Below are 25,900 nucleotides of genomic sequence, written 5' to 3'. Positions count from 1 at the left end.
AAAGACATTCTTTTTTAAATTACACACAGGAACACTCTCAGTGAAGACATTCATGGAAGAACGTGGCTTTCTTGTACCCTGGGGCTCGCACTGCTTGATTTGCAAGCAACCAGAAGCAATAGACCATGTCTTTTTGCATTGCTGGGCCGGAGTGTTCTTCTGGGATGTCCTACAAAGAACAATGAAGAAGGAGTTACCGTTAAATCCGCATGGCATCAGGTACTTAGCGGTAACGAATGACGACGGGGTTCCCTTCGACCTAATAATGCTCAAGGGCCTCCGTAGTTTATGGCGTGCAAGGATGTCTGGGTACTACTGCGACCCGGACGCTAGGCCTGCGCGTACGTATTTCCGCGAAAGCATGTCTCGTTTCATTGAAATAAAGAAAATACAAGAATGTGTACCCGAATGGCTGTCTAGGATGGAACCTCTGACAGCATTGAAAGAATTTTAATTCGACAACGCCAGTCCTTATAGGACTGATGGCATGTATATCCTTTCAAAATGTTTTGTATTTGTTAATTGTGTATTGTAATTCTGTTCTGTATTATGTGCTTTGTACAATGTCGAAGACCGGCAATAAATACAAAAAAAAGGGTGTATAGCTCAGTGGTAGAGCATTCGACTGCAGATCGAGAGGTCCCCGGTTCAAACCCGGGTGCCCCCTCTCCAGCTTTTATCTTGTTTCCCGCTCTTATTTTTATAGCAATTATGGGTGTGCACTTTTCGCTGAACGCTCATATTGGGGGGTATAGCTCAGTGGTAGAGCATTCGACTGCAGATCGAGAGGTCCCCGGTTCAAACCCGGGTGCCCCCTCTCCAGCTTTTATCTTGTTTCCCGCTCTTATTATTATAGCAATTATGGGTGTGCACTTCTCGCTGAACACTCATATTCGGGTGTATAGCTCAGATTCTGCTTCCGGCCACCGAGCGTGACGGACGCATGATGACGGGCTCCGTTGGAGCGGCTTCAGCGGCCTTTTCTGGCCGCGGAAACAGGACGATGGAACAGGAGGGCACCTACCAAGTTGTTCTGCCAGGTCTGCCAACAGGTCGTTATGTTTTAAATACAGTTTTTTTGCACGCTGATATTACGGCGCGACCGTACCGGATTGAAGATTTCCGTGACGCATTGGCACCGCATTCGCTTCTTCCGGATGTTATCGCCCTGGGGGCGTATCGCATGAGCCATGTCTGGGCTATCACTTTCAAGGACGCGGACGCGGTGAAGAAGATCTCGAGCATCGGGGAGCTGCGTGTAAAAAACCGGCGCTGCCTGGTGATTGACCCGGGGAACCAGGACGTCCGACTGAATCTCCACTGGCTTCTACACAATGTGCCTGATGAGGACATGCGTGTCGCCTTTGCGCCCTATGGGAAAGTTACCGAAGTAGGCCGGGAGCGCTGGCGTGTGCAAGGTATGACAGAGAAGGGATCAACCACCCGGCTTGTCACCCTCAAGTTCAAAGCGGGCGTGAAGTTGGATGACTTGCCACACCAGCTGAGCGTTGGCGGTGAGTTGGCGCTTGTCGTGGTACCAGGCAGACCCCCGCTGTGCCTTCGGTGTCGCGGTACGGGCCACATCCGCAAGGAATGTCGAGTCCCGCGTTGCGGAATCTGCCGACGCTTCGGGCACGAAGACGACCAGTGTACTCGCACTTACGCGAGCATTACAGGCCCGGGAACCAGCGAGGACTCGTCCGAGATGCTGATGGACGAGGCGGATGCTGAGGAAGCAGCCCGTGTGGGTGGACAACCACAGCGCCAGACTCTGCCATCATTCACGACTCTGGTGAAGCAGAAGGCGGGGCCCTCCGGCGCAACAGATGGTAGTGTACAGGCGCAGCATAAGCCTGAACAGGACGACGATGACAAGGCAAAGAAGGTGGCGAAAGCCGCGGACGCTAAAGAAAGCAGCGTGGAGACCCCCGGCATTGATACCATGGAGACGAACCAGGAAGCGGCGAGCACCATTGCTGGAAAACGTCCGCATGAAGAAAGCGGAGACGTCAAGCTGCAGCCTGGCGGTAGCGGCGATGAGCCTCCGCCGAAGGCAGGGGGAGTGAGACGCTCGTCGTTAAAACCGCGGCCGAACCTTCCGGCCGACACGCGGAAGGCGGGGAAACTGCCTCCGTAGTAACACAGTGTCCTGGTCGGTGTCAGCGCCGGTTGTGTTGGTTGACCGGTGTCAAGAGGTCCTGGCAGTCGTGAGGAAGGCTACGTCAACCATGAAGGTGGGCACCATGCGGATAGAGGCGTTTCTTCTTCTAAGACATGGCTTTTAATCTTATTGCTCCACTTCGAGTTGCGACCTTGAACGTCAGAGGTCTGGGAGCAAGAAGGCGACAATACCAGCTTAATCGCCTTCTTCTGGATAACGATATTGATATAATTGCTTTACAAGAGTCGAAAATAGAGAGCCAAGAGCACACTGACCGCATGGTGTCTTCCTTTCAAGCAAACTTTCATGTTTGCGTTTGTCATTCTGTTGGGACGTCGGGTGGGTGCCTTGTATTCATACGTAAGACGTTAAGAGTGAACGTAGAGTCTGTATTTGCATGCCCAAGTGGTCGCCTTTTGATTGCTGATTTCACATTTTCGAATTTTTGTTGGCGAATTGTTTGTGTATATGCTCCTAATGTAGAAAGCGAGCGTAAAATTTTCTTTGAATCCCTTGAGCCGTGTTTGAATGGTCACAAGTTTTTGCTTGTACTGGTAGACTTCAACTGTGTGTGCGCCGCAGCTGACAGAGTGATGTTTAGGCCACTGAGAGACAAGAGCTCTGAAGTTTTGAATACTTTTGTGCATGAGTATGGTCTCGAGGATGTTGGCAATGTGTTTTCCACTGGGACCCACCGAGAATACACGCACTTTCAGCGGGAGAGCCATGCGAGACTAGACAGAATGTATGCATCTGTCGATCCTATGCCGCTATGCTCAAGTTATGACGTTAAACCTGTGCCTTTCAGTGATCATTGCCTCGTGAGCATGACTTTAGGAATGAAGGGCAGGAAATCGCGCTTTAACTGGCACTTATGGAAATTGAACACAAAGCTTTTGGAGGATGAAGGGTTCATTATGCAAGTAAAGACCAAGCTAGACAAACTGCTAGACGCGCAGCCAGCTAGTTTTGCAACTGAATGGGAGGGGTTCAAAGAGTGGGTAAAAATGAAAGCAATAGAAAAGAGCAGCGTGGCTCGCTATAAAGAGAAAGAAAAAGAAAAAGAAATGAACGGGCAACTTGAATGGATGCTGAGCATGGAAAATAGCACGCCGGGAACTTTCGCGAAAGAAATACGGGAAGTGAAATGCCAGCTCGAAAGAATCGACGCCGACAGGTATAGGGCCGCCGTCATACGCGCAAGGTCTGAAAAATTGTGGGCTGGCGAAACGCCGACAAAACGAGCGCTATCAGACGAGAAAAGATACGCTTGCCAGAAAGAAATTAGGAGCATCCGATTTGACGGCCGGACTTCGGAAGATGCGAGAGACATTCAGTGTGCTATAGCCGAACATGTCACAGAACTTCTTAGCAATAAGCTCGAGACCATAGAAGGCTTCCATGTAGACTTCTTGAGGCTGGTGCCAAGACTAGATGATGAAATTAAGGAACGTCTTGAACTGCCTATAACTTTACAGGAGATAGAAAAAGCAATAGACGACCTAACATCTGGGAAAGCTCCTGGGCCAGATGGGCTAAGTGCGGCCTTTTATAAAACCTTTCGGCTTCCTGTTGCACAGTGCATGCTCCATGTGATAACTGAGGCTTATGAGCGCAAACGGGTTCCATTGTCTTGCAATACGTCCCACATCGTTCTAATTCCCAAGACTGATGATCCGGAAGAACGACTGTTGGTGGGGTCATATCGACCGATTAGTCTCACCAACGTCGACTACAAAGTATTTATGAAGGTTCTAGCAAAAAGACTGCAGTCTGTGATCACGATATTGGTAGGGTCTCACCAGACGTGTGGAATTAAAGGCCGTAGCATCGCTACAAATATACATGTTGCACGCAACGTGTTAGAGTGTGTCGATGCAGTTGGCGGTCAGATAGCAATGATGCAGCTCGATTTGGCGAAAGCCTTTGACCGCGTCTCCCATGAAATCCTTTTTTCCATCCTGGAACACTCCAAACTAGGGGACATTATAGTAGAGGGCGTAAAAATGGCCTACAAGAACTGTACGACCCGCATTATAGTTAATGGCGATCTCACTGACAAACTTGCTGTACGTTCTTCAGTAAGACAGGGATGCCCGCTTTCCCCCTTGCTTTTCGCAGTGTATTTAGAGCCACTATGCCTGGCAATTATCAACTCTGACCGAATTTCAGGTTGCAGACTGTAGTCATCACATGTGAAAGTACTCGCGTATGCTGACGATATAGCGGTGTTTTGCGCTGATAGACAGAGCATCTGTGAAGCGACAATTGTGATTGAAAAATTCTGCGCTCAGACTGGAAGTCAGATCAATTGGGGAAAAAGCGCCGGGTTTTGGCATGGCGAATGGGAGGTAACACCGGGTTGTTTTTCTCGGCTTCGATGGTCCACCTTGCCAACGCGGTATCTAGGAGTACCTCTGGATTGTTATCGGGATCCCAGCTCGTACTGGAAAGAAGAAACTTCGAGAATGAAAGAGAAAGCGGTCGCGTGGCAAGGAAGACAGCTATCAATGTTTTCCCGTGCCTCTATCTGTAATGTCTTTTTAATTTCGAAGCTCTGGTACGTCATGAATGTGCTGTGTGCGACCCGAACAGCTATTCAAAAAATGCATGGTGTTTTTGCTGTTTTTATTTGGGCGTCCACCTGGGAAAGAACCAGCCGAACTAACCTGTTTGTTTCCGTTAAAAGCGGAGGCCTTGGCCTGGCGCATCTTTTTTTGCGTCAAGTGGTCTCGCGATTTATGTTTTTGCGTGATCAAAGTGATCCCTTTCTAAGATCTGTTATGCAAGTGCGCCTACAGAGACTGCTCCCTGGAAGGATAGTCTCCTGTGATAACATGTGTGGTGCTGTGACAGGATACTTGCGCGAGGTTGTACTTTCGTGCAAGATGTTGGAAGTACGTTTCAGCCCTGAATACCTATGTAATGTCAATAAGAAAAAGCTGTACAAAGCGTTGGTTGACGTGATGTTGCCGGTACCCATTTATCGGACACCTCACTTTGGAGGCCCAGGGCAAGATATTTTAAGAAGAGTTAAGAACATGCCCGTTAGACCTGTGGTCAAAACTTTTTTTTTTAAACTGCATTCCGGTACGCTGCCTGTTAAAACCTGGCTGCATGATAAGGGTCTTTTCGTGCCATGGACAACAAACTGCTTGTTATGCAGGAAGCCCGAGACAGTGCAACATGTTTTCCTAGAATGTTGGGATCCAATTTTTTATTGGGATGACCTTCCGAGGACGATTAAAAAGGAACTACCTTTAAGTCCTTACGGCATCCGGTACTTATCAGTTGAAAGTGAAGAAGTGCCCTACGATTTAATTATGCTTCTTGGCCTCCACAGTTTGTGGAAAACGCGAATGCAGGTGCGACATGCAGACATAAATACAAGATCCACACGTGAAAACTTCATTGAAAGTGTTGTTTATCTTCGCGAATGTTTCAGGGCTCAGACTGATCCACCAGAGTGGATATCACTGTTTGATGATTCGTCACAAATGAAAAGTTTTTAGCACCACTCGTGTCAGTCCAAGTGTGGCTGAAGTGTTTTATCATGTTACTTTGTGTTATGCGTCCAAAACGGCAATAAAGAAAAAAAAAGGGGGTATAGCTCAGTGGTAGAGCATTCGACTGCAGATCGAGAGGTCCCCGGTTCAAACCCGGGTGCCCCCTTTCCGGCTTTTATCTTGTTTCCTGCTCTTATTTTTATAGCCATTATGTGTGTGCACTTCTCGCTGAACACTCGTGTTCGGGGGTATAGCTCAGTGGAGGGCAACCGGGCGGATCCGAAGGCGTCTAGCGGTACGCTAGACGTGCGAGGTAAGCGTCATGCTTCGGGTCCTACAACCTCGATTGAAAAAACATGGCACACAAGCTGTCGTTTAGTTTGGCAACGTTAAATGTTCGAGGCCTGGCCGCAAAGAAAAAGCAGAACCAAGTGTATAGATTGTTGGCGGACCACGACCTCGACATTTTGGCCGTGCAAGAAACAAAAGTTGAAGGGGAGGAGGAGACCCGAAGCATGATGCTTCGCTTTACGTCTCGTTATTATGTGGCAGTGAGTCATGCGGTGGGCAAGTCAGCGGGATGCCTACTATTTTTGAAAAAGTTAGCGGGCCTTGTTGTAGATAATGTTCATTCATGCCAAAGTGGCAGATTGGTCGTTGTTGATTTTCATTATAGTGAGGTCAATTGGAGGGTAATATGTGTTTACGCGCCGAACGGTACAGAAGAGAGGCACAGATTTTTTCTTGGCGTTGCGCAGTACCTGAGTAAAGACAAACATGTTCTTATGCTGGGAGATTTTAACTGCGTTTTGAACACTCGAGACCGAAGCAACGAGCACGGGTATAAAGATAGAAGCAGCCAGCTATTGTCACGGTTAATTGCAGAACATGATGTAGATGATGTAGCAGAATGCCTTGAAGGAGCGAGAGAAGTGCAGTTTACGCATTTTCAAGGACTGAGTCACGCTCGTCTTGACCGTATTTATGTGTCGATCGAGATACTACCATTGTGCACCCAGTATCATGTAGAACCCGTGTCGTTCTCGGACCACTGTCTAGTTAAATGTCTGATGGGAAGCAAGGAAAAACAAAACACATTTTCATGGGATTTGTGGAAAATAAACGTAAAGCTCCTGAGCGACGAATGTTTTATTCAAGCTGTGAAAGAGGCGATAGACGATATGAAAACAGAACGGATGCCCAGTGTTGGCGCACAATGGGACTTATTAAAGCAACATGTCAAAATGAAAGCCATAGAGCGATCTAGCTGCCTTAAGTATGAGGAAAAAGTCCAAGAAAGAAATTTAAGAACGATGCTCGAAAGGCTCGTTAAGCTTGAGTGTCGAGAGCCGGGCAAGTTTAAAGACGACATCCGTAGCATAAAACAGAAACACGAAGTGATGGACGAAGAACGCTATCGGGGAGCGCTCGTGCGGGCCAGAGCCGAGGCTTGGGCTGCCGGGGAGACGCCCACAAAGCGAGCGCTGGGAATCGAAAAGGCCCATGCTCGCCGCAAGCACATCGACGTGATAGAGGAAAACGGTGTTGAGATAACCGATACAGAGGGCATAGGCGAAGCGTTTTTTCGATTCTATGAAAGGCTGTTTGCCCATAAATCAGTAGATGTGGAAGGTTTTAAAACAACATTCTTAGAACGCATGCCGCGGCTGTCAGAAGAAAGAAAAGCAGTTCTCGAAGCACCGATATCAATAGCAGAAATAGAAAAGGCGATAGCTGATCTTAACCCTGGCAAGTCGCCCGGGCCGGATGGTCTGAGCGCGGCATTTTACAAAGCATTCAAACATGACCTTTCCTCTGAGTTGAAAGATGTCTTTGATGAGGCATTTGAGTTGGGAACGTTGCCTCTGTCATTCTCCCAAGCACATACTGTGCTCATTCCAAAAACAGAGCAAAAGGATAAGCTAAGACTTGTGACCTCATACAGACCAATTTCACTAACTAACTGTGATTATAAAATATTTATGAAAATATTGGCTGGCAGACTTCAGACAGTTATAACGCAGATTGTAGGATCCCATCAAACCTGTGGTATTAAGGGTCGCTCTATCTTTACTAATATTCATTCTATAAGGTGTGTACTTGAGTGTTGTGATGCCTATCGGTCGGCTGTCGCAATCATTCAGCTTGACCTAGAAAAGGCATTCGATTGTGTACCTCATGCCATTTTGTTTGCCATACTTGAACATGTTAATTTAGGCTCAATCATCACAGACGGTATATCCATAGCGTATCGAAACTGCAAAACGCGCTTCATAGTCAACAACAGATTGGGGGGCTCAGTTGAGGTCCAGCGGAGTGTGCGTTGTTTGAACCGCACCGATGGCACCGGCTGTTGGAATCTCAGCGCTGCCACCAGCTGTTGGAACCTCAGTGCTGACACCCGTTATTGCAATCGGACCGCTGGCGCCCGTTGTCGCAAATGGGTCGCAAGCCCCAACGGTAGCGTTGGCCTGGCGGCCTGGGGCACACTGGAAGCATCCGAAGGTCCCAGCAAAGCATGAGGCGACTGCTAACAGAACAACTTGTTTATTCTAGCATCGCAAAGAGCGGGCGGTCAGGTCGACCGAAGTAGAGAGACGGGAGAGCACGTTACTCAACAGAAGAAATCGGAGCCTCTCTCCTGGCGTCCGGGGGCAGCTGCTCTTATACTCTTGGCGTCGCGGGCAAGAAGGAAGGTCACGGGACGACACCACGTGACAGCGGCGACGGACGGACTGAGAGACACGTTGGGACAAGGAGGTGACGCATCAGCCGGGCCGGCGCCGGTCAGACCTCCTCGCTTCACACTGGGGGAGCTCCTCTCCCCGGCTGCCGCGGTTTGACAAGCGTGGGCACACACACACACACGCACACACAAAGACACGTGGCACTGAACATGCCGGGACGCGCTCGGCGGGGATGCGTCGCGGCCGCTCCGAACGGGCCAAAATGTCCGCCGCTTTGAACGAAGCCCGGACGTCCGTTGCATCCGCGCCGGCCATATCGCGCGTCGTAGGCGAAACGTAACAGCGTCAAGGGTGCCCAGCGAGTCCGCTCTTATTTTGTATTTATATTGGAACGTTATGTCTAGCAATCATTGAAAATGACCGGGTTCATGGTTTCCGATTACATGCGTCGGAGGTAAAGCTCTTGGCGTATGCTGATGATATAGCTGTGTGTTGTACGGAAAAAGAGAGTCTTCTGGAGGCTGTTGCGGTAGTAAGAAGGTTTGGGGAAGTGACGGGGAGCCTTGTGAATTGGGAAAAGTGCCTGGGGTTCTGGCATGGCGAGTGGCCGTCAGCCCCCAACATATTTGCTAACGTGAAATGGGTTGAAACACCAGTAAAGTACCTCGGCGTTCCACTTGAAAATTATAAGAAAACAGATGATTTATGGTTAGAAAACGTGAAAGAAACACGGGAAAAGGCGTAGAGGTGGAAAGGGGCTCATCTCTCAATTTTCGCCAGAGCGACAGTGTGCAATTTATTTTTTGTTAGTAAAGTATGGTATATTATGCAAGTGTTGTATTGTTCGCGAGTGTATGTGCAGAAGTTCCATCGAGTTTTTGCTGTCTTTATTTGGGCGTCCAGCTGGGAACGCTGCAGCCGTACGAATCTTTTTCGGCGAGTGAAAGATGGGGGCTTGGGTCTGGCACACCTTTTCGTGCGACAGCTTGTAAATAGATTTTTTTTCTTTCGTGACGTCAACGACCCGTTCTTAAGAGCGGTGTGTCAAGTGCGACTTTGTAATGCGTTACCAGAGTTTGTTATCAGCAGTTAAATAATGCCTGGTACTCTATTCGGTTTTTTTAAAGAGATAGTAGCGAGTGTCCGCTTTTTGACAGTACGGTTCTCGAATGACTATCTGTTCAGTGTAAAAAGAAAAAAATTGTACAGTGACCTGTGTGATGTTATTTTTCCAGTGCCTATGTACAGAGCCATATACAGTGGAGGTCAAGGTAACAATGTTTTAAAACGCGTAAAAAGAATGGATGTGCAGCCAGGAGTGAAATCTTTTTTCTTCAAGCTTCACACGGGCACTCTGACAGTGAGAACGTTTTTGGAAGAACGCGGTTTTTACATGCCGTGGGGTTCCAACTGCCCGATTTGCAAAAAACCAGAAACAGTAGACCATGTGTTCCTGCATTGTTGGGCGGGGGTGTTTTTTTGGGATGTCCTCCAAAGAACCATAAAGAAAGATTTTCCGTTGGATCCGTACGGCATCAGATTTCTGCCATTAGATAATGAGGACGGCGTCCCATTTGACCTCATCATCCTCACAGGCCTCTACTGTATATGGCGAGCCCGAATGGAGGGCTTCTATTGTGACCCAGACGCACGGCCTGCGCGCCTGCATTTCCGTGAACACATGTCACGCTTTATTGAAGTAAAAAAAGGCGAATTTGTTGTACCTGACTGGCTACCAAGGATTGAAGCATTGGCATTCCTCAAAGAATTTTAATAGACAAAGTCAGCCAAGTTGTGCTGGTCGCTTTATTACAGAATGTTTCATTTTCTACATGAAGCGTGGAATATTTTATTTATTTTCTTTGTTTTGGTTGTGTTGCTCATAAGATGTACGAGTATGTGAAAGCGTTGAGAACTGGCAATAAAAAAAAAAGTATAGCTCAGTGGTAGAGCATTCGACTGCAGATCGAGAGGTCCCCGGTTCAAACCCGGGTGCCCCCTTTTCGGTTTTTATCTTGTTTCCTGCTCTTATTTTTATAGCAATTATGGGTGTGCACTTCTCGCTGAACACTCGTGTTCGGGGGTATAGCTCAGGATTCTGCTTCCAGCCACCGAGCGTGACGGACGCATGATGACGGGCTCCGTTGGAGCGGCTTCAGCGGCCTTTTCTGGCCGCGGTAACAGGGCTATGGAAATGGAAAACGACTACCAGGTTGTACTGCCAAGTCTCCCAACCGGGCGTTTAGTTTTAAATACTGTTTTTTTGCACGCGGATATCAGGGCCCGCCCGTACCGGGTGGAAGATTTTCGAGACGCGTTGGCTAGGCAATCGCTTCTCTCGGATGTTATCGCCCTGGGGGCGTATCGGATGAGCCATGTCTGGGCCATCACGCTGAAGGATGCGGATGCCGTTAAGAAGATTGCAGGCGTCGGTGAGCTGCGCGTCAAAGAACGCCGCTGCATGGTTATTGACCCGGCAAACCAGGACGTACGTCTCAAGCTCCATTGGCTGCTTCACACCGTGCCGGACGAGGACGTGCGTGTCGCGCTCGCACCGTACGGAAAGGTCTCTGAGGTGGTCCGAGAGCGCTGGCGTGTGGACGGCGTGTCAGAGAAAGGCTCAACGAGCAGGATGGTCACGCTGAAATTGAAAGCTGGCGTTAAACTGGACGACTTGCCGCACCAGTTTAACGTTGGGGGTGAGTTGGCACTCGTCGTTGTGCCTGGAAGGCCTCCGTTATGTCTTCGCTGCCGAGGTACGGGACACATTCGACGGGAGTGTAAGGTGCCGCGATGCGGAGCTTGTCGACGTTTCGGTCACGAAGACGGTGAGTGCCCCCGTACTTATGCAAGCATCGCCGGCCCTGGAACCAGTGAAGATGCCTCGGAGCATTTGATGGATGAGGCGGACGCAGAAGAGGCAGCGAAGACAACTGCGAAAACGGAGACGAAAGATGGGCCTTCGTTTACGCCTCTGGTTAAGCAGAAGACAACGCCAACGTTGACGTCTTCAGCAGTGGTGGCATCTCGGCGAGCGCAGCGTGACCCCGAAAGCGACAGCGGTCACAGTGCGGTGGCCGATACGAAAGCTTCGCTGAAAACCCCGGACCGCGTGGAGCCTCGCATTGCCGACGCCATGGACGCCGACGATGAAGCGGCTGCCCTAACCGCTGGAAAACGGTCCCGCGAAGAGAGCGCCGGTGAGAACTTGCAGCCCGGTGGTAGTAGCAGTGGGGAGCCGCCTCCCAAAACGACAGGAAGTCGACGTTCGTCGTTGAAGCCGCGGCCAAACCTTTTGGCCGAGTCATGGCAGGCAGGTAAACTGCCTCCGTAATTTTTTTCCCTTGTTCTGTGGGATGTCAGCGTCGGTTGTGTATCGACCGACACGGTGCTTTTGGCTGACTTTTCGAGTTTGCGCGCATGCAAAGTGGAGGATGCGACGAGGAGGTGCCCAGTGGCGTAGCAACAGGGGGGGCCGGGGGGCCGTGGGCCCCGGGTGCAAGGGGCCAGTGAGGGGGGGGGGGTCATATACGTCTGAAGACACCCCTCTTTTCAACGGCTACACCCGGGGAGGGGGGTGACAGAAGACCTATAGGCCCCGGGTGCCAGACAACCTAGCTACGCCACTGGAGGTGCCTCAGACCACTTCGAGACAAGCACCAGTCAACCCTTTGGGTGGCCAGACAGACCCCCCCGTACATCATTGCGGAACACCAGTCGGGAAAATCACATGGTTGACAGAGGTAGGCACCATGCGGAGCACGCCCCTTTTTATTACGTAAACGTATGGTAGTTGAGCTAAGAACCCCATTGCGAGTAGCAACTTTGAATGTTAGAGGGCTGGGAGCACGAAGGCGGCAATGTCAGCTTAATCGCCTGCTTATTGATAATGACCTTGACCTAATAGCTGTGCAAGAATCAAAGATATAGTCACAAGAACATGCTGACCGCATGGTGCCCCCTTTCCGCGCCAACTTTGAAGTGTGTGTGTGTCACTCCGTTGGGACATCGGGTGGATGCCTTATCTTCATTCGCAACACATTAGGTATCAGTGTGGAGTCTGTATTTGCATGTGAAAGTGGCCGCCTCTTGGTTGTTGATTTTTCCTTTTCAAACCTACACTGGCGCGTTGTATGTGTTTATGCCCCCAATGTTGAAAGTGAACGTAAATGTTTTTTTGATTCCATTGAGCCGTACTTGAATTGTGACAAGGTGTTGCTTGTATTGGGCGACTTCAACTGTGTATGTGCTGCTACTGACCGAGTGAAGTGTAGACCAGTGAGGGACAAGAGCGCGGAACTGTTGACTCAATTTGTGCACGGTTATTTATTGGAGGACGTTGGAAGTGTGTTTTCGGCTGGAACACGGCCTGATTACACACACTTTCAACGCGACAGTCACGCAAGATTAGATAGACTGTACGTTTCTGCTGATCTCGTGCCACTATGCACAGCCTATGATGTAAAACCTGTGTCGTTTAGTGATCATTGCCTTGTAAGCGCGACTTTTGGAACGAAGGGAAGGAAATCACGCTTTAATTGGTACCTTTGGAAACTAAATGAGAAAATTTTAGACGATGAAGGATTTGTCAAGGAAATTAAAAGTGATCTTGATGGGGTACTAGCTGAGCAAGTGGATTGCTTTGCCGTTGAATGGGAAAGTTTCAAAGAACGAGTGAAGCTTAAAGCTATAGGAAAAAGTAGCGCAATTCGGTATAAACAGAAAGGAAAAGAAAGGGAACTTCGCGAACAACTTGAGTGCTTGGTTAGGATGGAAACCAATAAGCCAGGAAATTTTAGTAAAGAAATAAAAGACGTGAAGTGTCAGATCGAAACAATTGACACTGACAGGTATAGAGCAGCAATAATACGCTCAAGGAGCGATAACTTGTGGGCAGGCGAAACGCCTACAAAGCGGGCGCTATCAGATGAAAAGCGGTACGCTTGCCAGAAGGAAATCAGGCAAGTAAGATACGAGGGGCACATTACAAGCGACCCTAGTGAGATTCAGCGCGCTATTACGGAATACTTTGCTGAACTTTTCGGCAATAGGCGCGAGCATGCGCAAGGGTTTGAAGGGGATTTCCTCCGACTAATGCCAACACTCGACAATGATGTAAAAGAGCGTCTTGAATTGCCTATTACTTTGGAAGAGATCGAGAAAGCAATAGATGATCTTCCGTCTGGAAAAGCGCCGGGGCCAGATGGACTGAACGCTGCCTTCTATAAAACCTTTAAACATGATGTTTCTCAGTTCCTGTTACAAGTGATAACAGAAGCCTATGAACGCAAAAAAGTTCCACTGTCCTTTGGTATTTCACACATTGTACTTATTCCCAAGTCTGATGATGCGGAGAAACGAATGTTAGTGGGTTCCTACAGACCTATCAGCCTCACTAATGTCGACTACAAGGTGTACATGAAAGTACTAGCCAAACGACTTCAGAGTGTAATCGACAAATTAGTAGGGCCGCACCAAACCTGTGGAATCAGAGGACGTAGCATTGCTACAAATATACATGTGGCCAGAACCGTATTGGAATGTGTTGACGCGCTTGGAAGCCGGGTAGCTATGATACAGCTGGACTTGGCTAAAGCGTTCGACCGCGTTTCACATGGCATTCTTTTCTCCATTCTAGAGCACGCTAACCTGGGTAGTGTAATAGTAGAAGGAGTAGAAATGGCGTACGCAAATTGTATGACACGCATTATAGTTAATGGTGACCTTACTGAGCGCCTCACAGTGCGTTCTTCGGTGAGGCAAGGTTGCTCGCTCTCTCCCCTGCTTTTTGCAGCGTATCTAGAACCTTTATGTCTGGCCATTATCAACAATGACTATGTCACGGGTTTCAAGCTGCAATCTGCTGAGGTGAAACTTCTTGCGTATGCGGACGACATAGCGGTATTTTGCACGAACAGAGAAAGCATTTATGAAGTTACAAACACTCTGGAAAGGTTTTGTAACCAGACTGGATGTCAAGTAAAGTGGGAAAAAAGTTCTGGATTTTGGCACGGGGAATGGGATATTACACCGCAATTTTTCTCACGGCTGCAGTGGTCTCCCATGCCAACGCGATACCTTGGTGCGCCCCTAGAATGTTATCGCGATCCCAGCCCACTTTGGAACGAAGAGACGTCAAGGGCGAGAGAGAAAGCGGGAGCATGGCAGGGAAGGAATCTGTCAATTTTCTCACGTGCCTTTGTCTGCAATGTTTTTCTAATTTCAAAAATATGGTACCTCATAAATGCGCTGTGTGCTTCGCGGACCTCTATTCAAAAATTGCATCGTATATTTGCCGTCTTTCTTTGGACTTCGACCTGGGAAAAAACGAGAACAAACCTGTTTCTTTCAGTGAAGAGTGGAGGCCTTGGACTGGTTCATTTGTTTTTGCGTCAAGTGGTATCACGCTTTATTTTCTTTCGTGATCAAAATGACACCTTCTTAAGAACGGTTATACAGGTCCGATTGCAGAGGCTACTCCCAAGAAACATAGTGTCCTCTGGTGAGAACATGTGTGGTGCTGTAACCGGATTTTTGCGCGAGGTTGTGCTCTCTTGTAAGTTGTTAGAAGTGCGTTTTTCCCCAGACTATTTGTACAGTGTTCCCAAGAAAAAGCTGTACAAAGATCTTGTGGATATCATGCTGCCGGTGCCATTGTACCGGGCGCCTTATCGTGGAGGCCCAGGGCAGAATATTTTAAAGCGAGTGAAGAAGATGCCAGTTAGGCCAGGCGTGAAAACATTCTTTTTCAAGTTACACTCTCATACATTACCTGTCAAAACGTGGCTTCAAGAAAAAGGAATCTTTGTCCCTTGGACAACGAACTGTATTTTATGTAAGAGGCCAGAGACAGTCGAACATGTTTTTCTGGACTGCTGGGACGCGATATTCCACTGGGACGTCCTACAGAGAACTATAAAGAAAGAGTTACCACTAGACCCTTATGGTATCAGGTTTTTACCGGTTGATCACGAAGATGTACCATATGATTTGTTCATGCTTCTTGGCCTCCACAGCTTGTGGAAAACACGAATGCAAGTAAGGCATGCAGATGTTAATACGCGCAGTGCACGTGAAAACTTTATTGAAAGCGCTGCTTACCTTCGGGAATGCATCCGGGCACAGCATGTCCAACCTCAGTGGGTAACACTCCTTGATGATTTAGTGAGTTTGAAGAAATTTTAATTTTGCTCGCCTCAGCTCAAGCGTAGCTGAAGTGCTTTATCGTTTGTGACTTATTGTTCATCATGTGAACTTCGGAAATAAACAAAAAAAAATAGCTCAGTGGTAGAGCATTCGACTGCAGATCGAGAGGTCCCCGGTTCAAACCCGGGTGCCCCCTTCCGGCTTTTATCTTGTTTCCTGCTCTTATTTTTATAGCAATTATGGGTGTGCACTTCTCGCTGAACACTCGTGTTCGGGGGTATAGCTCAGTGGTAGAGCATTCGACTGCAGATCGAGAGGTCCCCGGTTCAAACCCGGGTGCCCCCTTTCCGGCTTTTATCTTGTTTCCTGCTCTTATTTTTATAGCAATTATGGGTGTGCACTTCTCGCTGAACACTCGTGTTCGGGGGTATAGCTCAGTGGTAGAGCATTCGACTGCAGATCGAGAGGTCCCCGGTTCAAACCCGGGTGCCCCCTTTCCGACTTTTATCTTGTTTCCTGCTCTTATTTTTATAGCAATTATGGGTGTGCACTTCTCGCTGAACACTCGTGTTCGGGGGTATAGCTCAGTGGTAGAGCATTCGACTGCAGATCGAGAGGTCCCCGGTTCAAGCCCGGGTGCCCCCTTTCCGGCTTTTATCTTGTTTCCTGCTCTTATTTTTATAGCAATTATGGGTGTGCACTTCTCGCTGAACACTCATATCGGGGGGTATAGCTCAGTGGTAGAGCATTCGACTGCAGATCGAGAGGTCCCCGGTTCAAACCCGGGTGCCCCCTTTCCGGCTTTTATCTTGTTTCCTGCTCTTATTTTTGTAGCAATTATGGGTGTGCACTTCTCGCTGAGCACTCGTGTTCGGGGGTATAGCCCAGTGGTAGAGCATTCGACTGCAGATCGAGAGGTCCCCGGTTCAAACCCGGGTGCCCCCTTTGCGGCTTTTATCTTGTTTCCTGCTCTTATTTTTATAGCAATTATGTGTGTGCACTTCTCGCTGAACGCTCGTGTTCGGGGGTATAGCTCAGTGGTAGAGCATTCGACTGCAGATCGAGAGGTCCCCGGTTCAAACCCGGGTGCCCCCTTTCCGGCTTTTATCTTGTTTCCTGCTCATATTTTTATAGCAATTATCGGTGTGCACTTCTCGCTGAACACTTGTAATCGGGGGTATAGCTCAGTGGTAGAGCATTCGACTGCAGATCGAGAGGTCCCCGGTTCAAACCCGGGTGCCCCCTTTCCGTCTTTTATCTTGTTTCCTGCTCTTATTTTTATAGCAATTATGGGTGTGCACTTCTCGCTGAACACTAGTAATCGGGGGTATAGGTCAGTGGGGATTCTACTTCCGGCCGTGATAGCAAACGGACGTGTGTGGAATGTGCTCCGCCGGAGCGGTATCAGCGGCCCAGTCGGGCCGCGGAAACAGGTTTTTTGCTGATGAAGCCCTGGACTATCAAGTTATTTTGCCGTCGCTGCCAACAGGTGCGTCTGTAGCGAATACTGTTTTTCTTCACGGGGATTTGAAAGCCAGGCCTTACCGTGTAGAAGACTTTCGGGACACGTTGGTTCATCTCGGAGTGCTTCCTGAAGTGATAGCTTTGGGGGCGTTCCAGATGAACCATGTTTGGGCCGTCACTTTTAAAAGTGCAGAAGCTACGAAGAAGATGGTAGGAATTGGGGAAGTTCTGGTCAAGGAGAAACGGTGCCTTGTGGTTGACCCCGAAAATCAAGAAGTGCGCATCAAGCTTTACTGGGTGCTACATAATGTTCCGGACGAAGAAGTGCGCTCTGCTCTAGCACCGTACGGGAAAACAAGTGATATCTACAAGGAGCGCTGGCGAGTGCACGGAATAGCTGACAAAGGCTCGTCTACGCGCACGGTTGGTCTAAAGCTCAAGCCTGGTGTAACTCTAGAAGATTTACCCCATCAGTTGCGGGTTGCAGGAATCATGGCTCTACTCGTTGCGCCGGGACGCCCACCGCTATGCTTGAGGTGCCATGCCACAGGCCATATCAGGCGCGACTGTCGGGTACCGCGTTGTGCCAAATGTCGGCGATATGGCCACGATGAAAGCGTCTGCGTGCGAACCTACGCAAACGTGGCCGGAGTCAAAGCAAGCGATGAACTGTCGACGGAACATCTAATGGACGAGGCAGACGCGGCCGAAACTACCCCCGAGGCAGACAGCTCGCGAACTATTGGTGCAGCAAACGTGTCACATGTGAAGCAAAAGGCTGCAGTCATTATTGCGGAAGACACAGCCATCGCTTCAACAGAGGCTGTAGAGACACTGGCGATGGGCGCTCCAACGAGCCAACACATTGCACCTGACGCGAGTGTCGAGCAGAGCCCTGAGACAACGGACGTCATTATGGCAAGTACCAGCAGCCCTGCACCAAAACGACTCCATGAGGATGGCAAGGAAGGGCACAAGACCGACCAGAACGCAACGGATGAGCCGCCTGTGAAAACGACACCCCATCGAAGGACTACATTTAAACCCGCACCGAAAATACCGCTCGAGCCACGGCCCGAGCGGAAACCGCCGGCCCCGCCGGCGACGTGACAAGGTGTCGAGCCTTCTTTTTTCCAACCGGACACTATCAGCGGAAGGGACCGGAAAGACAGTGTGTTGACGTCGTCACGGCGAGATCTAAATTCTAATCAAAATGGCTGGAACGACTAGGATTTTCTATAAAAATGTGAGTGTTTTGCCGTCTTGTGATAAGCAAGGGATACTATGCGGTTTGTGTTTATAAAAACAAAAATGGCTGTTACTTTCCGAACGCCTCTTTATGTAGGCACTCTTAACGTGCGGGGCCTGTCGACACGGAGAAAGCAATACCAACTGAGTCGACTTTTTATGGAAAATGACTTGGACGTAATTGCCATACAGGAAACGAAGATCGAAAGTCAGGAAGGAACAAACCGCATGGTTGAACCTTTTAGGGCGTACTACAATGTATGCGTTGCGCATGCAGTAGGTACAGCCGGTGGTTGTGCGCTGTTTCTGAAGCACACCACAGGCATATCTGTAGATAGTGTGTACGCGTGTGACACTGGACGACTTATTGTATGCGACATAACGTTGCAAGCCCAGAAGGTCCGAATAGTTTGTTTACATGCTCCAAATGCATCCAGTGAGCGCCGATTGTTTTTCGAAAGTGTTGAACATTATCTGAATTGTGACAGAGCAATTATAATGATGGGGGACTTTAATTGCGTAACCAGAGTAGAAGACAGGACAAGAGATGCACCGATACGAGATGCGAGTGTGTCGGTACTAAATGCGCTGACTGAAGGTCACCTGTTAGAAGATGTAGGGTGCTTCCTGTCAAATGGCACATTGCCTCGGTTTACCCACTACCAGGGGGACAGCCACGCTAGATTAGATCGTATTTATGTTTCGGCAGATTTGGCACCGGTCTGCAATAAGTATGACGTTAAAAACGTTTTCTTTAGCGACCATAGTTTGGTTGTGTGTGCGCTAGGTCCGAGGAAACCGGCGAAATTTAACTGGCAGCTGTGGAAATTCAATGTTAAACTCCTCAATGATGAGGTATATATGAAGGAAACAAAAGGAAAAATTGGAGACCTACTAGCACATGAACCGGAGTGTTATGCGGAGGCATGGGAACATTTTAAGGAAAACGCAAAAATCTCAGCCATCGAAAGAGCCGGGGCATTGCGGAGGAAGCAAAACAAAGAAGAAACTGAGCTCCAAAGCCAGCTTGATTTTTATTTAAATGCAGAAGCTACAGCTCCGGGTAACTTTGCCAGAGAAATTAAAGAAATTAAAAACAAACTAGAAATTATTAATACAGAAAAGTACAGGGGTGCAGTTGTACGAGCACGTGCGGAAAAAATGTATATGGGTGAAACCCCCACCAAACGCGCTCTATCAGATGAAAAAAGCTATGCGTCGCGCAACGAAATAAAAGCGATAATGTACAGAGATGAAGTTGTGCAAGACGAGGAACTGATACGTCGCGCATTTGTTGATTATTATCGTGATTTAGTAGGCCACGAACCACAGATTGTGGAAGGTTTTCAAAGCGATTTCTTGATACACATGCCAAAACTTGAAGCAGAAGTTAAAACGAATCTCGAAGCCCCAATCAGCGTTACAGAGCTTGAGGGGGCAATCGATGAATTGAGTACAGGGAAATCGCCAGGCCCTGATGGTTTTGGCTCAGAATTCTACAAGGCTTTTAAAACGGAGATAGCAGTTGTCCTGCATAACGTAATAAAGGAGGCATACAGAACAAAGAAGTTGCCTCCTTCTTTCACGCAGAGCCATGTTGTACTTTTTCCAAAAACAGAGGATCCAGCTGCCTTGCTCTCTGTACGAGCCTATCGACCGATATCCCTAACGAACACGGACTACAAGATATTCGCTAAAGTTTTGGGCAGGAGACTGCAAAGTGTTATAACCAGGCTTGTGGGGCCGCATCAGACTTGCGGCATAAAAGGAAGGTCCATTGTAACAAACATACACGTGGCTAGAACCGTCCTGGAGTGCTGTGATGCGTACTGCGGGAGGGTCGCCATGGTACAACTGGATTTAGAGAAGGCATTCGACAGAGTTGTGCATAAAGTCCTTTTCAACATTCTAGAACACATCAATGTCGGGAAGGTCCTATCAGAAGGTATAGAAATGTGCTACGCAGACATTTCTAGCAGGATTAAAATTAATAAATCATTAACTGCCAGTTTCCAGATAAAGTCCTCTGTTAGGCAAGGATGCCCTTTGTCTCCGTTACTGTTCGCGCTGTACCTGGAGCCTTTCTGTTTGAAAATCATGTCATCGAGTGCAATAAAAGGTTTTAGGTTGAGCACAAGCGAGGTTAAGCTACTTACGTACGCTGACGATATTGCAGTTTTCTGTTCTGACCAAGACAGTGTCAGGAATGCCATCAGTGTGGCGAGGAGTTTTTGTAAAGTGACCGGAAGCGTTATCAACTGGAGCAAATCTTTGGGCTTTTGGCATGGGGATTGGGACGATACCCCGGACGTCTTTGAAAGCATGCAGTGGACGGTTTCGCCAACGAAATACCTCGGGGTTCCTTTAAATCACTACAAAGACACTAGTGATTATTGGAGAAATGAAGCGGAACAAATAAAAGAAAAATCGACCAAATTTGGAGGGAGAGACTTATCTATATTTGCAAGGTCAACAGTATGTAACCTTTTTCTTGTAGCCAAGATTTGGTACGTTCTGCAAGTACTGTGTGCGACGAGAGCAAGCATTCAAAGACTCCACAGAGTGCTAGCAGTGTATATATGGGGATCAACTTGGGAACGTACAAGCCGCACAAATTTATTCCGGTCAGTGAAAAGTGGCGGACTGGGCTTGGCGCATTTGTTTCTAAAACAGGTAGTGTCCAGATTTCTCTTTATACGAGAGCAAAGCAATGCTTTCCTACGTACTGTGATTCAAATGCGATTGTGTGACGCTATGCCAGCGTTTATTGTGTCGTCTGATCGGGTTGATGGGCCGAAAGTACGAGGCTTCCTGCGAGAAGTCGTCTGGTCTTACGAGTTCCTCGCAGCACGGTTCTCATTACAGTATCTAAGCAATGTCACACGAAAGAAACTGTACAAAGATGTTGTTGATGTATGTATGCCAGAACCACTGTATCGCACCATGTTGTCAATAGGAGCAGGCAAAGACGTACTGAAAAGGGTGAAGCGGATGCCAGTACGGTCCACGGTGAAAACGTTTTTCTTTCACTTGCACACCGGAACTCTGCCCGTTAAACCGTGGTTAGAGCAGAAGGGTATCTTCGTGCCTTGGACGATAAACTGCTTATTGTGCAAGCAACCAGAAACTATCGACCATATTTTTCTTGATTGCATAGATGCCACCTTCTTATGGGACATACTGCAACGAACTTTAAAAAAAGAGCTACCGATTACCCCATATGGCATCCGCTTCCTCCCAACCGATAATGACGAAGGAGTGCCGCATGACATGTTTATGGCTTTATGTCTTCACAGCATCTGGAAAACGAGAATGGCAGTGTATCATGCAGATATGAACGCACAGCCAGCCAGAGAGTACTTCAAAGAAAGTATTGCGTTTATTCGTGAGCTGTATAAAGCACAGATTGATCCACCAGCATGGATACCTGTATTAGATGCTCTTGTAAACCTGAAGCGCTTTTAAATACCCACGCTTACCCAAAGCGGGCAAGCGTTTTTAATTACCTTATGTAGTGTGCATTTGTGATTGTATCGCTTTGTTTCATTCCTGAGAAAGGTAATAAAAAAAAAAAAATAGGTCAGTGGTGGAGCATTCGACTGCAGATCGAGAGGTCCTCGGTTCAAACCCGGGTGCCCCCTTTCCGGCTTCTATTTTGTTTCCTGCTCTTATTTTTATAGCAATTATGGGTGTGCACTTCTCGTTGAACGCTCGTATTCGGGGGTATAGCTCAGTGGTAGAGCATTCGACTGCAGATCGAGAGGTCCCCGGTTCAAACCCGGGTGCCCCCTCTCCAGCTTTTATCTTGTTTCCCGCTCTTATTTTTATAGCAATTATGGGTGTGCACTTGTGGCTGACCACTCGCATTCGGGGGTATAGCTCAGTGGTAGAGCATTCGACTGCAGATCGAGAGGTCCCCGGTTCAAACCCGGGTGCCCCCTTTCCGGCTTTTATCTTGTTTCCTGCCCTTTTTTTAAAGCAATTATGGGTGTGCACTTCTCGCTGAACACATGTAATCGGGGGTATAGTGAAGTGGTAGAGCATCCGACTGCAGATCGAGAGGTCCCCCGTTCAAACCCCGGTGCCGCCTTTACGGTTTTTATCTTGTTTCCTGCTCTTATTTTTATAGCAATTATGGGTGTGCACTTCTCGCTGAACAATCGTAATCGGGGGTATAGCACAGTGCCGCCGCGGTAGCTCAGAGGTTGATTTCCGGCCACCGTAGTGTACGGACGTGGCTGGTATGAGCTCCGTCGGAGCGGATGTAGCGGCCCACCATAGCCGCGGTACCAGGATCGAAATGTCGCAGGACTATGCAATCATTTTGCCCCCACTGCCAACTGGGTACGTTGTTCAAAATACCGTTTTTCTACATGCTGATGTAAAAGGTAGACCATATCGCGCAGAAGATTTTCGTGAGCCACTGTTTCAACGTGTTCCGCCCACCGAGGTTCTTGCGCTCGGCGCATATCAAATGAATCATGTGTGGGCGGTTACCTGCAAGACTGCTGAAGGCGACAAGAAGTTTTTGGCCGAACCGGAATTGACGGTCAAGGGTCGGAGATGCATGGTAATTGATCCAAGTCACCGCGACGTCCGTCTGAAGCTTCACTGGCTGCTCTACCATGTACGCGAAGAAGACGTGCGAAACGCCCTGAGCCCCTACGGAACCGTCTTGGAAATAGGACTGGATAAATGGCGCCTTGACGGCTACAGCCAACAGAGCACCATGACACGCACAGTTGTGGTGCGACTGAAGGCTGACGTTACGTTGGATGATATACCCCATCAGCTGCGCGTCGGAGGTGAGCTAGCCCTTGTCGTAGCGCCCGGAAGAGCGCCAAGGTGCTTGCGCTGCCAACAGATTGGCCACATAAGAAAGGACTGCCGCGTGCCGCGGTGCAACGTCTGCAAACGCTTTGGACACGCCGTAGAAAACTGCTCGAGGACGTATGCGGCAGCTGCCATGGCCACGTTGAGCACGGAGAAATCCGAGCTCACCATGGACGAAGCGGAAGCAGAAGAATGTCTCCTTTCTGCAACAACATCAGGAGTACAAGGCACCAGCACCAAAGGAAGTAAGCAATTGGAAAACACTACTGAGGAAAATTTGACAGCCACTGTACAGGTAGAAATTACAGCAGACGCAAAACCCAAGATACAGGGCTCCGCATTCATCGAGGGTGGTGCCAACAACACAAGTGGAAATAAAGACACAGCAGGAGTTCACCACAAGATTGACGAAGTGGACGCCATGGATTGCCGTGAAGCAGAAGACAGCAGTGCGCTGGGAAAGAGACCACGAGACGACGCCGGTGCAGAGACAAAGGACGCCAACAGCAGTGAACCGCCGACGAAAGCGTTCACCAGTCGCCGGCTGCGGCCCACCCCAAAGCCAAACGTTACGGAGGGGGAGAAGAGGGCGGCTAAGCCGCCCACTTGACAGCACGGCTAACGCACCGGGATTGTACCCCAATATCGGGGCACAGACTGTTTGGTGAGCGCATCCCTTTTTAAAGATAAAGATGGCTGTTAGACTTGAGAGAGCAGTTCGTTTCGCCACTCTAAATGTGCGCGGGCTTTCGTCTAGAAGACGCCAATACCAATTAAGTAGGCTATTTGCGGAACATGATTTAGACGTGATCGCCGTGCAAGAAACAAAAGTACACAGGGAGGACGAAACTGATCGAATGGTTGCGCCTTTCAGCGCAACGTATAATGTTTGTGTGTCACATGCTGATGGCTTATCGGGAGGGTGTGCAATTTTTATAAAAAGATCGATGGGTGCAGTTGAGGCAAGTATAACAAGCAGTGAGAGCGGGCACTTCGTGGTTTGTGATTTGTCGTTAATGAATTTTGAATGGCGCGTGATTTGCTTGTACGCCCCAAATCGTGACAACGAAAGGAAAGCATTCTTTGAAGAGATTGGTGGTTTCCTTGATTGTAGTAAATATGTGATATTAATTGGTGACTTCAACTGTGTGTGCGCGATTGAGGACCGCTCTAAACGTGTAAATTTGCGCGATCAAAGCGCACTGTTATTGACGGAATTGATTGCAGAGAATGGACTAGAAGATGTGGCCCTCTGCATGTCTAATGGCGGGGTTGAGTTCACACATTTTCAGGGACAAAGTCACGCGCGTTTGGATAGAGCCTACATCCCAGTTGACCTTGTGATGTGTTGTGACGAATATGTTGTTATACCAGTGTCTTTCAGCGACCACTGTTTGGTAAAATTCACGCTTGGGACAAAGGAAAAAGCGCCTAAGTTCAACTGGCACCTTTGGAAATTAAATAATAGCATCATGAAAGATAAAAATTTTTCTAGAAAAGTAAGTGAAGCGTTAACGGTGCTGTATGAAGATGGAAAAGACGACTGGGAAACGAGGTGGGAAGTTTTTAAACAAGATGTTAAATTGAGTGCTATAGAACGTACGACTATCCTAAATTTTGAGAAGAAACAAGACGAAAAGAAATTGCAGTCGCAACTGCAAGCACTATTAAAGGAAGAGAGTGTGAAACCGGGCTCGTTCACTGAAGAAATCAAAAATACCAAAAACAAGCTGGAACTTTTAGATAAAGAAAAGTACAGAGGTGCTATTATTAGGTCAAGAACAGAAAAGCTTTGGATGGGCGAAACGCCGACAAAGCGGGCACTAAGTGATGAAAAGCAATATGCACGAAGAAAAGAAGTTAAGGAAATAATGTACAATGGCAGACTGACGAAAGAAAAAAGTCAGATAATGAACGCGTTTGTTGACCACTATCGCGATTTGCTTGGAAAACGCATTCCGATGGCGAGTGGATTTAGTGAAGATTTCCTTTCTTTAGTGCCCAAGCTTGACGACGAAACTAAAAAAAGTTTGGAGGCCCCTATCAGTATACAGGAGATTAAAAAAGCTATCGATGACTTAAGCACTGGAAAGACACCTGGTCCAGATGGAATCGGAGCAGAATTCTATAAAATGTTTAAAGAAGAGCTTGCCAGCGCGCTGTTCGAAGTTATCGAAGAGGGGTATAAAAAGAAGAAACTACCACGGTCTTTCACTGAAGCGCACACTGTTTTAATCCCCAAATCAGACGATGACATCAAACTTCAGTCTGTGACGTCATATCGCCCCATTAGCCTCTTGAATACGGATTACAAAATTTTCATGAAGGTGTTGGCCAAAAGAATGCAGAATGTAGTTCAAAACATTGTAGGACCGCACCAGACATGTGGCATAAAAGGTCGTAGTATTACGACAAATATACATGTAGTAAGAAGTGTCTTAGAGATTTGCGATGACTTTGGAGACCGAATAGCAATGATGCAAATAGACTTACAAAAAGCTTTTGACCGTGTCTCCCATGAAGTGTTGTTCAACGTGTTAGAACATGTGCAAGTTGGAACTGTGTTTCTTGATGGATTAAAGATGGCATACTCGCAGTGTGTAACACGCCTGGTAGTTAATAGGGCGCTGAGTGAAGAAATTGACATACTCAGTTCTATCAGACAAGGATGCCCGGCCTCAGCCTTACTTTTTGCCATATACCTAGAAGCCTTTTGCTTATCAATTATCCAAAATTCAAACGTGCACGGATTTAGATTACAGAGTACTGAAGTAAAGATTCTTGCATATGCTGACGATGTGGCCGTACTCTGTCAAGATAGGCATAGCATACGTGAAGTTGTTCATACAGCCAAA

At 48.1% G+C, this 25,900-nt stretch overlaps 1 protein-coding gene and 12 non-coding genes across 13 annotated transcripts in view; all 13 read left to right on the top strand.

Moving 5' to 3' along the window:
- LOC135921941 (arylsulfatase B-like) overlaps positions 1-25,900 on the top strand; it is a 151,379-nt gene that overhangs the window by 17,808 nt on the left and 107,671 nt on the right. The window lies entirely within an intron of this gene.
- Positions 596-667, top strand: TRNAC-GCA (transfer RNA cysteine (anticodon GCA)). The gene has a single exon. It is a non-coding gene; the product is annotated as a tRNA-Cys (tRNA).
- Positions 746-817, top strand: TRNAC-GCA (transfer RNA cysteine (anticodon GCA)). The gene has a single exon. It is a non-coding gene; the product is annotated as a tRNA-Cys (tRNA).
- TRNAC-GCA (transfer RNA cysteine (anticodon GCA)) lies at positions 5,762-5,833 on the top strand. Its single transcript has one exon. It is a non-coding gene; the product is annotated as a tRNA-Cys (tRNA).
- On the top strand, positions 15,774-15,845 carry TRNAC-GCA (transfer RNA cysteine (anticodon GCA)). Its single transcript has one exon. It is a non-coding gene; the product is annotated as a tRNA-Cys (tRNA).
- TRNAC-GCA (transfer RNA cysteine (anticodon GCA)) lies at positions 15,924-15,995 on the top strand. The gene has a single exon. It is a non-coding gene; the product is annotated as a tRNA-Cys (tRNA).
- Positions 16,074-16,145, top strand: TRNAC-GCA (transfer RNA cysteine (anticodon GCA)). Its single transcript has one exon. It is a non-coding gene; the product is annotated as a tRNA-Cys (tRNA).
- Positions 16,224-16,295, top strand: TRNAC-GCA (transfer RNA cysteine (anticodon GCA)). The gene has a single exon. It is a non-coding gene; the product is annotated as a tRNA-Cys (tRNA).
- On the top strand, positions 16,374-16,445 carry TRNAC-GCA (transfer RNA cysteine (anticodon GCA)). Its single transcript has one exon. It is a non-coding gene; the product is annotated as a tRNA-Cys (tRNA).
- TRNAC-GCA (transfer RNA cysteine (anticodon GCA)) lies at positions 16,524-16,595 on the top strand. The gene has a single exon. It is a non-coding gene; the product is annotated as a tRNA-Cys (tRNA).
- TRNAC-GCA (transfer RNA cysteine (anticodon GCA)) lies at positions 16,674-16,745 on the top strand. Its single transcript has one exon. It is a non-coding gene; the product is annotated as a tRNA-Cys (tRNA).
- On the top strand, positions 21,932-22,003 carry TRNAC-GCA (transfer RNA cysteine (anticodon GCA)). Its single transcript has one exon. It is a non-coding gene; the product is annotated as a tRNA-Cys (tRNA).
- Positions 22,082-22,153, top strand: TRNAC-GCA (transfer RNA cysteine (anticodon GCA)). The gene has a single exon. It is a non-coding gene; the product is annotated as a tRNA-Cys (tRNA).

This window comes from Dermacentor albipictus, chromosome 1 (genome assembly GCF_038994185.2).
Source record: "Dermacentor albipictus isolate Rhodes 1998 colony chromosome 1, USDA_Dalb.pri_finalv2, whole genome shotgun sequence".
NCBI classification, from domain to species: Eukaryota; Metazoa; Arthropoda; class Arachnida; order Ixodida; family Ixodidae; genus Dermacentor; species Dermacentor albipictus.
Note: the sequence above shows the minus strand (reverse complement) of the source record. Positions and strands in the feature narration are given on the sequence as shown.